Genomic DNA, 12937 nt, shown 5'->3' on the forward strand with positions numbered 1-12937 from the left:
TTTTGTAATCCTTTATTATTTCCCTGTATATATGTAAATTCTATAGTGCTTGATCTTCCCGGAGGTTAATAGCATTGCCATACTCTTTGATATTAGTTTTCCATAAAGAGTGCTGATTATGTCCGGCTTACAATGCTATCCGATGCCACTGAACAATACCCTGGTTCATTCGTAACCGCTGTTCATTGCGGCTTCTCAGAAGTGTCATTTACGCAAAACCAGAAACAGTGTCGTCTTTAGGGTACGTTGCTGATATGCTGTGGAGTTGGATGTGGAAAATTTAGCGAAATCTTAGATTGCAAGCAATGTGGATGGGATTTCAGGAACAAAGCCCACAGCATGTCAATTTATTCTGTGCATTTTCACCGTTAATTTCACCACTTGAACTGAGGGGGTGAAATCTGCAGAAAATCGGGAAAGGTATCTGCTCTCCCTAAGGAGAGGACCTAGAAGGTGTAAGAGGAGACGTGGAAGGTGTGTGAGGAGACTTATAAGGCCATGCTAGCACCTCTGGGGAATGTATGCAAAAAAAGAAGATGGAACAATGCCTCTGCAGCGCCACCTATTGGAAGGCAGCATTCCTACAAATCAATGTCAGACTCGTTATACAAGTCTTGAGACTGACTAGTAATTGAACTCTTCATACACCTTATAGGTGCTCTCCTTAAGGAGAGAGGATACCCTTACCGATCCACATCATAGGTCTCTTACTAGGCAAGCCAGAAACCAAGTGCACACTGAGGAGGAGCAAAAACACCAAAACAGCTGTCTGTGTATGGTTTTGTGGCTTTTCGTTTTCAATTCCCAGTCATTGTTATAAAGGGTCTGACATGGATTTGCAGGAATGCTGCCTTCCAATAGGTGGCGCTGCAGAGGTATAGTTCTATCTTTCTTATTTGCATCTGCAGTGAATTTGCACGAGAACCCGCTGCAAATTCTGCACCACATCTGGATTTTGTCGTTGGAGATCCAACCCATCTGGACATACCCTTACGTGTGGTTTCACACACAGGCTTTTGTGGCAGTTTTCATGTAGTTTTTTTGAACCAAAGTCATAAGTGGCTCTAAGAAGAAGGAGAAGTATAAGGTTTGGTTCCCACTGAGAGTAAATCCCACAGAAATCTCGTGAAATGGCCGCAGCGGGACCACACGGAAATACCGTGAGATTTCCACGGCTGGAATGCAGCTTCAAAACTCGCACTGTTCTGTGCAGGTTTTGAAAAGGCTTCGCCGCCTGCATTCTGTTTAGGCCATCTCTCCCCATAGAGAGGAGAGATGGCTGCAGCGGAGATGGCGTTAAAATTGACATGCCGTGGGTTTGATTTCCATGCAGCATGCCAGTTTCATTGCAGCTTGACCGCAACGGCTTCTCCACAGCATGTGGACAAGATTTTTGCAAAGTCAGCACGGAAATTCCGTGGCAGTTCCACCCAGTGGGATCCCAGCCTAAGTCCTTCCTATATTTTTCCCTTCTTCTTAAATTATTTCTGGCTTTAGATCAAAAAGCTGCATGAAAACGGCCCTAAAACATCCTTAAAGTGAACCTGGCACTTTAAAAATGTAGTCCTATCTGCAGGCAGCTTGCTATAAAGCAGGAGGAGTTGAACAGATTGATATATAGTTTTATGGGAAAGGATTCGATTATAGCTTGTCCTTGATTGATCTAATACTGCTAATTTAGGGCTGAAGACTGATTTAGATAAAACTATTATCGCTCAAAAGCCATCTTTTGAGTGATAATCGTTGTGTGTAACTGCACTGACATCGTGCAGTTTTCGTTAACCAGTCGCTGATTGTTGTCTTTCAGGGTGCCTTATCAGGAATTCACAGCGGGATACAGTTGATACTATTGTTTCAGCTCCTGCTCCCTGGACACAGGTGGGGTATGAAGAACACAGCAGTCCAGCTGTGTTCTTCATACTCAGCACAGAGCGCACAGCTGTATACCAGCTGAGTGCTCCGAGAACAGCAGGGGTATGAAGAACACAGCGGTCCAGCTGTGTTCTGCATACCCCGCTTGGAGCGCTCAGCTGTGTAACAGCTGGGCACTCTGAGCAGAGAACAGCTGGATGCAAAAGTCAAGCGGCCCCGCTTGTCTTCTGCATACCCCGCTTAGAGTGCAAAGTGATTGCTCAACGTTTGAGCGATCACCTTGTGCTGTAAAGGCACATAACGATTATCACTTAAGACATCTTTTGAGCGATAATCATTGTGTCTAAACCAGTGGGCAGTCCTAACCAATGACTGATAACCTTCCCTGTTTGAGCATGCACGTAGAGATAGCTGTCAATCACTGATAGGACCGCCTACTGGACTCCTAAACCCTAAATTAGCAAAGTTTTAGACTAATAATTCACATGTTATACTGAATCATTTCCCACATAACTATATATCAATCTGCTCAGATCCTCCCGCACTATAACATCATGGCTGCATATTAGAGCAGTTCAACATGGACAGGTTCCCTTTAAAGGGATAATTTATACAGCAACAAAATGTAGCAAATCACCAAGGTTAGTCTCAATTCCAAATAACTGCAGATTATATGAATATTGTATGCCCACATCACTGTTTATTTTCGGAACAGAGATCAATGCGGTTACATCTGGCACGTTATTTATTCCACTTTATTCCAAGAGAACAGCTACCATATTTCCAATTATTCCTTTTTTTTTAACTTTCGCCTATTTTGGCATTCAGGATTAGGTGTTTTTTAAATTTTTTTTCATCCCTATGATTGTGGTATAGTTCAAGTTATATGCAAATAAAGAAGATGGAACAATACTTCTGCAGCGCCACCTTTATACAGGTCTTTGGAACAATGATTGGGAATTCCCATCTTCCTTATTTGCATATTACCCAGAAGAGCATGAATGGCTTTATATGTCTCCTCACTCACCTTCTAGGTGCTCTCCTTAAGGAGTGACGCTAGCCCTCCCAACACACATAGTTCAGGTTGTTATAGACGTGGCAATACCAGATATGTGCACTAGGTGTACATTTATGTTTATTTTCTTTACATAAAAAACATTTAATGAGGACAAGGGATTTTATGTTTTGTTTTTTTCCATTTTAAAACAAATATTTTTAAACACTAACTTTTTTTTACATTTTTTTAATCCCACTAGGGGACTTCGCCATGCAATCTTTTCATCACTTCTGTAATACACTACGATACTACTCTGGCAGGCCCTGATAGGTGTACTAAGATGACTGACATTGTTAAGCTGGGGGAGCTGCCATAGCAAACCATTGGCACCGCGCAAACAAATCATAGGGGCCAACAGTGTGACAGAAGGAACCCTTCCCTCTGTGTAACCACTTTGATGCCAAGTCACTATTCAATTGTCTGTGCCCCTGCAACAAAGTGTCAGCTGAAATGTTCAGCTAACACCCGTTGTGCCAACACAGTTTCATGTCTATCGCGGCTGGTGTTATCTACCTTGCAGTAGTGATGTATATATACTGCATGACATCAGTGGGCTGACACCATATATTTCAATTTTTCGGTCTTCCAGGAAATGTATTTAGCACTGACTGAAATGAAGGATATTAGATTTTAAAGACCGGGTTCACTTGTGAGGATAAGTTAGCTTCCATGTTTGATATTTAATAACTATGAAATTGGAGAAAATGTATTAAAAAGTAAAACACAACAAAAATATGTTCTTTTCAAGGCTCTCCCCATCTCCTGTAAGATATCTATACGTTCTACACTTATGAGATTAAACCTTTAGAAGGAAAATTGTAAATGCATTAAAAAAACTGCAGAAAGTCAATAAACCTTTATCTTTACCAGTCTAATAGAGTATGATAGAGCAGACATATTCCCTTGATTATCAGACTTGGCTTTGAACCCTGCAGTAATGCTTTTATCTGTCCTTATTGAAGATATTGACTATTTCCATACATAGAAAATATTAATACCTCATATTTTGAAAATATCAGGTAGAAGCATTAGGGCTCACCCAAATGGAAATGGGCATATGTGGCCCACATAATTTTCACGCGCATAATATGCAGTGCTGAAAGCTCATCCATTTCTACTGGGCCGCTCACACCTAGGCTTTAATGTGCGTATTCAGTATTGGTAAAATGCTGCCTGTCTCCCTGCAGCGCTTTACCAGTATTAGTAAATAGCGGGCCTGCAGACAGAGAGCAGGCAGACCGCGTATGCCTGCAAGTGTACGACACATGCCCGAGTATCACACACAAATGATCATGCACAGTGTGACTCTTTTTTTTTTAATTCACCATTTCTTAGCAGGTTGCAAATAAAAACGTGGTTCATATGCAATGTATTACGTAAGGACAGCATTGCATGCGCTGCCTATACAAATATATAGGGCTCATGCTGTGTGGCACGCAGTGTAATAGAGCATGCCGTGTTCTATTTCCCGTAATATCAACACGCAGTGTCTACACAAACATGTGCAAGGATCAATGAAAGGCCATTGATTTTCACTGACTCCATTCACCGGGTATCAGATGGCCATGCAACGTACACATACTACGCGGGGGAAAAAACGCCCGTAGACACGAGACCCTCCGTGCATAAAAAATACGCATGTAATATGCAGACCACTTACGCCCATGAGAGTGAGCTCTTATAGCAAAGCCTTGCCTACAAGCCAATATATTGATGAGTGCATGATCACCAAAACCCAAATACAGTGTCAATACCAGGATTGCCGCCTTCACGAGAGGAATAGAATACAGAATACCGGTGTTGTAGTCTATACTGTTGTATTAACATAACAGTAGGATTTTGGAGTGTATAAAAAAAAAAACAGTGACTACCTGGTGAAAACCCCATGCAAACATGAGAACTCACAGCTAAAACTGCACATCTAGCAGCCTTTAAAAAGTCAGTTGTGTCTACTTTATTTCTCATGTTTTTTACATTTTCTATAGGATTGCTGAGTATGTGCCAAGTCATATCCCTACACCAGTCTTTAAGGGTACAAAAAAATGAGCCTGTTCAATATTTTTTAATTTCATTCTTTTTCCCAATAGATATCACCTTATTGACCCTACCATGCACACATTCTTACATGCCACACCTACTTCTAGATACTCATACGACAATAATTTAAAGGATTTTTGAAAGAAATTTTTTTATTAGCTGACTATGTTAAAAAAAAAATAATAAGAAAACCTATAGTCACTCTTCCAGGGACCACCCAACTCCAGCACCTCAAATGAGTTCTTCTTGTCCGGCCTATGTACATGCTACATGAATGGAACATCCCAGACTGCTGTAGCCAATCACAGACCTCAGCAGTGCAGAATGTGTTTTGAGTCCAATTAACATGCACAACAAAATTGTTGCCGAAATGGTATAGAAACGCAGTAAATGCCTTCCTCTGGATCAACATTGGGGGGTAGTAGGCTGAACTGGATGGACATATGTCTTTTTTCGGCCTTACATACCATGTTACTATGTAAAGTTGTGGTAGAATCCCCATGCGGAAACCCAGTCTAATACATTTCCCTGATGTACAAAGAAGGCTTATACACATGTGCAGGACAGTAGAGAGAATCTGGTTCCCTAGTGCTTTCTTGTACACATCAGTTGCTGTAGTTGTAGAACAAGGCAGCATGCTTTCTATGAAAAAGTGTGAGAATATAAGATATTATAAATACCACCAAATTCTACTGAAGGCACTAAGAGGAAAATTGAGGAATATTTGAATTTTTCCTGATTCTGTGCACTACCCAGTTTCCCCGAAAATAAGACACTGTCTTATATTATTTTTGCCCCAAAAGAAGCACAGATTCTTATGTTCGGGGGGTGTCTTAATACTCACCTAGCAGGCGCTGTCCGGGTCCCTCTCGCTGGTCTCAGACAGTCTTCCGTGTAGTCCTTATCGCAGAGAGAGCATTCTGTTCCTGGTAACAGAGCTTGAATACCCTACCTCTAGCAAGAGATTGCTGTGATTGGTTCAGGAATGCCGCCTTAGCCAATCAGAGATGGCGCTCGATAAACCAATCACAGCCATTCAATTATGTAATTTAATGAATGGCTGTGATTGGTTCATTGAGCGCCGGCTCTGATTGGTTCAGGAATGCCGCTGCAGTCAATCACAGCAATCTCTTGCTGCAGGCGGGGTATTCAAAAATTGTTACCAGGAAGAGAATGCTCTCTCAGCGCAGAGGACTACACGGAAGACTGCCGGAGAGCAGCGAGAGGGACTTGAACGGCGCCTGCTAGGTGTAGCTAGGGGTTATGTTCGGGGGAGGGCTTATATTTTAACACCCCCCTTCCTCGAAAGTCAAGGTAGAGTTTATTATGAGGGTAGGTCGTATTTTTAGAGAAACGCGGTAGTACCACAATAGATCTGTCTTGTAAAGTAAAGGGCTTTTTATACAGTGCAGTTATCATATGGGAAATCGTTGGATCGCACAAATGTCCCCATTCATTTCCCAGTGTAAACACGTGCAGCATTCAAACAACAAATCACCTGCTCATTCGTCATTAATCGCACCTTTTTTGCTTCCATAAAAGTTATCATTAGTTGCGAATATCCCCCAGTGTAAACAGACATTGTAAGCAGACGAGGCTGAAGGTGTTTGCCAGAATATGATTTTTAAATTCAGTACAATTTAGCAAAATCTTTCCAATTGCTTGCTGGAAACCAGATATACCCGTACAGTGTGGTTAAAGCAGTCGCTCCTTCATTCACCTGCAAGCATACGTAAGCTGTTTGGTTTTGTTTAGCTGAAAGAAAGAAGGAAGGAAATCGCTCTTTGGCTCCGAGCATATAACAGACATAAGGAAAATAATATATGTATTCTTTTTTTAGTAGGTTTGCTGTTTTTTTCGACACTGAATGTTTACTGATGCCAAACAGTTCTTTCCATGCACGTAACAATTCATTGTTTCTGTACTATTTTTTGTTTTCTAGAGCACTTATGAAGATCTGAAAACTGGAAATACACAACTAATGTGGTTCGAATTAAAAGTTGCTATTCCACTTGCCTGCTAGCACTTTAAACGTTTTGGTTCGGCCAAAAGCATGTAAGCAAAATCGTGGCTTCATTTAGTTGCAAGCATGTAAGCAAAGGTAAGGAAAATTGCAGTTTGAGAAGTCGTTTTGTAGTTTGTTTATATGATACAGTGAATGTTTGTAGAATGTTGAACAGTTGTTTCCATCTACATAGACCGTTACTGTTTTGTACTGTTCCTGTTTTTTAGGGCACTCATGGAGCACCACAGTGCTGAATTTTTGAAAGCTTTCATAGAAATCTACCAATCATTACCCTGTTTATAGTAACAAGCATATGAAAGCTAAGGCATATCAAAAGCTCATAAAAGTCACCTAGAAATTCTAGCTAACAGTAGATATAAAGTGTGTCAAACATAAAATTCAGGATATGCAAAAGATGTCTGAAAGATGTGGGGCAGGTGTGGTTTTGCTGTTTTGACCTGTTACCCTTCATGAAGGACCAAGACGTTTCTCACTCATTCCAGTGAATGATCAATCTGAAGCAGTTCCACTGTAAGGCAGTTTTCACACGGCCAAGAAAATAGTGTGAGGTTTGTTCATCGCGAGATGCACAAATATGAGCCCCATTCTTTTGAATGGGGGGTCACACACATGAGCAATTTTTTTCCCTCATCCCATTGCGGCGTGGGAAAAAAAACACGGAGTGTCCTATCTTTGGGTCTTCCCTCGGAATGCCTCCATTGCATTGCCCATTGTTTTCAATAAGGCCGGCACAGCATCGCATTGGCATGCGAGGTGCAAACGACTGCGATACAATGCAAGCTTTATCCATTGAAAACAATGGGGAACATTCCCTTGCCGGAGGATCGCTACTTCCCTGCAGTGATGTGAGGCGGTTTTAACACAAAATCGCCTGCATACGCAAAGACATGGCATGTTGGCGAGCGCAATATCGGGCTGAGATTCACGTTCCAATATCACACTCGCCTGTGTGAAATTAGTCCAAGCCAGTACTTCCGCTAATCAAACTGGCAAAATTACACAAATATTCTCCTCGCATATAGTGTTGTTTGAACATTAACGATTCATTATTTAGATGATTTTCAGTGTAAAAGGACCTTGAGTGCATGCGGTGATGTATTATAAAATAGTCTAATCAATGAATGCCTAATCTATATCTTAGGATAAACATGGCTGCCAGGCGGTACTTAACATCATTGAGCAGACAAGTGTGTGGTTCTACATAATACTGAGGACATATATTACAAGCATAAACTAGCATGATTAATGTGGGATAATTACTACTTGCATAGTCAGTACATATATTGTCATTACTTTTTATTTGGTTCACGTATTTTCTCCTTTACATTTACTCCACAGAAATCTCCTGTTGCTACATGTGAACCATCAGTATACGGTTTATGACTAGAGATGAGCGAGCATACTCGCTAAGGGCAATTACTCGATCGAGCATTGCCCTTAGCAAGTACCTGCCCGCAAGGAAAAAAAGGTTCGGCTGCCGGCGGCAGGCGGGGAGCAGCGGGGGAGAGCGGGGAGGAACGGAGGGGAGATCTCTGTCTCCCTCTCTCCCTCTCTCCCCCCGCTCACTGCCGCAACTCACGTGTCACCCGCGCCGGCAGCCGAACCTTTTCTTCCGAGCGGGGAGATACTCGCTAAGGACAATGCTTGATCAAGTAATTGTCCTTAGCGAGTATGCTCGCTGATCTCTATTTATGACACAACGGTATTCTCACCACGTGTTGCACTTTGAATGCACCTTATATCCTACAGTGAATGAAAATACTAGATCTCTCCAAAGCGGTTAGCTTGCTTCTTGATGGTTGGAATTTCCTACACGGCACATTGGGGAAAAACTGAAAATATAGTGATTTAACTAAATTAAGATTCATCACATAGATTATGACCTTACATTTCACATTTGCCAACTATGAAGTCCATTGTTAATCAAATGTGGTTTGTTACTTGCGTATTTTTCTTGTAGCTGATCTGAGGGGCCAAGACCTGAGTTTATGCACATATCAATTCATCAAAGCTTCTAGAAGACACTAAGCAGATTACAATAAATGAAATAGCTAATGCATCTGCTGAGGACGCTGGATGCAACACAAGATGACTTAACGTGTGCTGAGATACCTCATTAATGGGTAGACGTGACATTGACAACCTGCATCAGGCAGCCGTAACTAGAACAACTCTCCTGAATGGGTGGCTCAAATATCGTAGGAGAGTTCGAAGGATTTACCAAACTCAAGTCATTTTTTTAAATATGGCTAAAAAAGGTTTTAGAGTAAGCAGGGACAGACATGGACAACAGAAAACCCCTGAGCAACAACACTATGGTCCTCTAATTTTCCAACTGCTAATTTGATTACAGTGGCTTGCCAGCCACAGACCATCTCATTCATGGCTCTGCAGGAAATCTCAAATTAGTGTACCAAACCACCAGTAATTGTTAGACATGGAAAATTATAAATGAAGCCTCTTACGTGTAATCTAATAAATACAATTCTTACTTTTTAAGCAGCAATGGGCACAGTTACCTCCAGGGCCCCTTTGCAGATATACAGTTTGTAGATATGGTATGATATGGTGCTGGCCTTCAAGAGGGGGGAATATTAACTGCTAAAGAATAGGGATGAGCGAGCATACTCGGAAAAGCACTACTCGCTCGAGTAATTTGCTTTATCCGAGTATCGCTGTGCTCGTCCCTGAAGATATGGGGTGCTGGCACGGAGCGGGGAGCTGCAGGGGAGAGCGGGGAGGAACGGAGGTAAGATCTTTCTCTCCCTCTCTCCCGCCCGCTCTCCCCTGCTCCCCGCTGTGACTCACCTGTCAGCCGCAGCGGCACCCGAATGTTCAGGGACGAGCACAGCGATACTCGGATAAAGCAAATTACTCGAGCGAGTAGTGCTTTTCCGAGTACGCTCGCTCATCTCTACTAAAGAACAAAGTCAGTTTACCGATAACAATACAATAGATAAGTACATTATGGAGCGTTGCTCAACATTCTAATTTCAACCCTGACTACTGTGTTTCTAAGGTTGTTAAAGGGAATGTTAGAATGTTATTAAAGACAGTCAATTCCCCATGATGACACGGTTATAATAATTAATCAGTGTCAGTTGGGTTAATGTTTTCCGATCCAGTCAATTCCAAATGATCATGCTGGCACAACTGCCAATCACCAGCACCTGAATGCAATGAATATGTACGTCCAAATGCTAGGAAAGGTTAAAGAGAATCTGTCTCCAGCAAAACCCCCCTGAACTACATTAACCCTTTGCAATCCAATTTTGGATTCAGGGTTTCCTAGAGGGCTTTCTCTTTCTGCCATTATACAATGGCACCATCAGCTGGCTAAAGCTAGTACTGCGGTATGGGACATGCTGGAGAGGCCCCTGACAACAGAGCGGCCAGTAACATGCAGTAAGAATACCCTGCTGGACATCTTCCAGCATCAGAGCTGTATGGGCTTCAATCAGAATGTCTGAAGACATCAGACAGTGGATTGGAAAGGGTTAATCGGTGAATAGCTTCAAATATACAGATTCCGAATAAATTTATTTTAGAGTAAAGAACAACCTATTGCTATTTACTGCTTTTGTAAAATATGGTGAAAAATGCTTACATACATTCCACTATTATGACACTCTACATTTATTGTTGACCTTTGACTTCTGAAGTTTCTAACTTTTCCCTTTTTTTTGCCGTTTTCAGATAAAGTCATCATCATGCGTTTTAGATCCCCATAGCTTTTAGATGTGCTAATCTTTGTTCCCTTTCCACAGCTCATTCATTTCTCTGTCACTTTTTGTTGTACAACAGCAGTACAACAAGTCATGAGCGATGTTCGTACATGTATAATGTATGGATATATACAATACTAGATTGAGGCCTGCAGGGTTTTCTATTCTTAAATTACTGCATTGTGCTGATCAAACATGAACCAAACATGCCACGCAGTCTTAACCTTAAGTGACAGGATCAGCATCTGAAAACACATGGATAGACAATCTGGCTGGGATCCAGATGTTTGACTTGTAGACACAGCATATGGGTGTTTTAAAGCATCTCCGAAAGAAGACAACACATGACAGTAATCTCCTTGAGATTGGATACTCCATAACAAAATTGAATTAATTCTACTAATTATTTAGCTTATTTGGGAGAGGTTAACATTGTACGGAGGAATCACAGATTTCTTAGTGTTTGAGAAGAATTCAAAAGCCAAATGGTGAGGCGAGTTGAAGAATTAAATAGCTAATTTGGCAGCCCTTTGAGCAGTCTGCGAAACGTGTAGATCCCATATGCAAGATCTTGTGTAAAACGGCAAAGAAAAATATTGAAATAATGGAAATAATGAGTTCTGTAATGTCAAGAAAGAAAATACAGCTAGAGTGCAGGTGTAAAGTTTTATTGGTCCTGCTTCTGTTTTATTGCATTAAGTACAGAACTTCGTGTACTTTACCGTGGCGTCAATGTTTTTGGAAAGTATTGTGGACCCAACTGGGAGCTGAAACACTTACATAAAACTGCTTTGATATACTGACCCCTTATACAAGATGCTTCGTAGGCTTCTCTGTACTACATTAAATTATGTTTTAAAAAAAAGCCACAAATCATAGTAAACATAAGGTTACAAGATATTCCCTGTAGAGGGGTTCTGTATTTTGCTCACAAGTACACAATCTATAATCTTTTTTTAACTTGCAGAACCTCAATGATTAAAACTATATGTTGTTGTAGCAAACCAAGACAATTACTCAAATTACTAATATGACCAACTGGGTACTGATGGAGGCAAAGCAGAACTGGTAGTCATTCGGAAAGCAAAAAAGGGTTAGTGATTATTGCTGTTTTAAACTTATAAGGAAGCCAACTGGCAATGGAGTTGAGAAAATACAAAGTTAGATATTTAACGTGCAAAATCAGCTTCTCGTATGGGAAAACAAACTACAAGTCCAAATAATCACTGCCAATGAAATATGCAGAAAAAATGTGGCATTAAAAACAAAAAAATCTAGATATATAGATGGAAACTAATGTATATAGTTTGTCCTGTGCTTAGTGAGTATAACTTTGTTTCCAAGTTGTGAAGTTACTATTAGAGTTGAGCGAACGTACTCTGCCGAGCTTGATGCTCGTTCGAGTATTAGCGTACTTGATGGTGCTCGTTACTCGAACGAGCATCAAATCGTGTTCGACCCCGCCCCAGTTTTTGGCTCCTCCCTGCTGTGACATGCCTGTTTTGGCCCCTCCCCGCCGCAGCGCGTCATTGGCAAATTTTTAGGCAGGGAGAGAGAGGGAGAGAGAGAGAGAGAGAGAGAGAGAGAGAGAGAGGGAGAGAGGGAGGGAGAGGGAGGGAGAGGGAGGGAGAGGGAGGGAGAGGGAGAGAGGGAGAGAGAGAGGGAGAGAGAGAGGGAGAGAGAGAGGGAGAGAGAGAGGGAGAGAGAGAGAGAGAGAGAGAGAGAGAAGACACACGAACCAAGAAAAAAAAAGAAAAAAAAAGCTCAGGACCCGGCGTCCCACATACAAATATGCTCGAGTCTCCCATTGTAGTCAATGGGGTTCATTACTCAAGTAGAGCTCTCGAATTTTACGAAAAGCTCAACTCAAATAACGCGGACTCCAGCATTTGGTGCTCGCCCATCTCTAGTTACAATTTTATGGACAATTTAGAACTAAATATTTTTGAACTATTGTTTCAGTATTTCTGTAATACTAACGACCGAATCAGATTTCAGACATGGGTAAGTACTACACCACTGGACACCTTATCAGTCATAGCATCGGAATGCAACAAACAAGACCTAATAAAAAAAAAATCTGTGTATTTTCAGGAAGTTATTTCACCCCTCTCTTGGCTCAGATCATGTGTCCACAGTGTTCATTGAATGCGGTTTCCTATGCTTCATGTTTCAGAATAAACCAGCTACTAATGATAGCTTCCTTATCTATACAAGACA

At 41.4% G+C, this 12937-nt stretch overlaps 1 protein-coding gene across 3 annotated transcripts in view; it reads right to left on the reverse strand.

Moving 5' to 3' along the window:
* AOPEP (aminopeptidase O (putative)) overlaps positions 1-12937 on the reverse strand; it is a 342915-nt gene that overhangs the window by 91955 nt on the left and 238023 nt on the right. The gene's annotated exons all lie outside the window — the stretch shown is intronic.

This window comes from Eleutherodactylus coqui, chromosome 5, assembly GCF_035609145.1.
Source record: "Eleutherodactylus coqui strain aEleCoq1 chromosome 5, aEleCoq1.hap1, whole genome shotgun sequence".
NCBI lineage: Eukaryota > Metazoa > Chordata > Amphibia > Anura > Eleutherodactylidae > Eleutherodactylus > Eleutherodactylus coqui.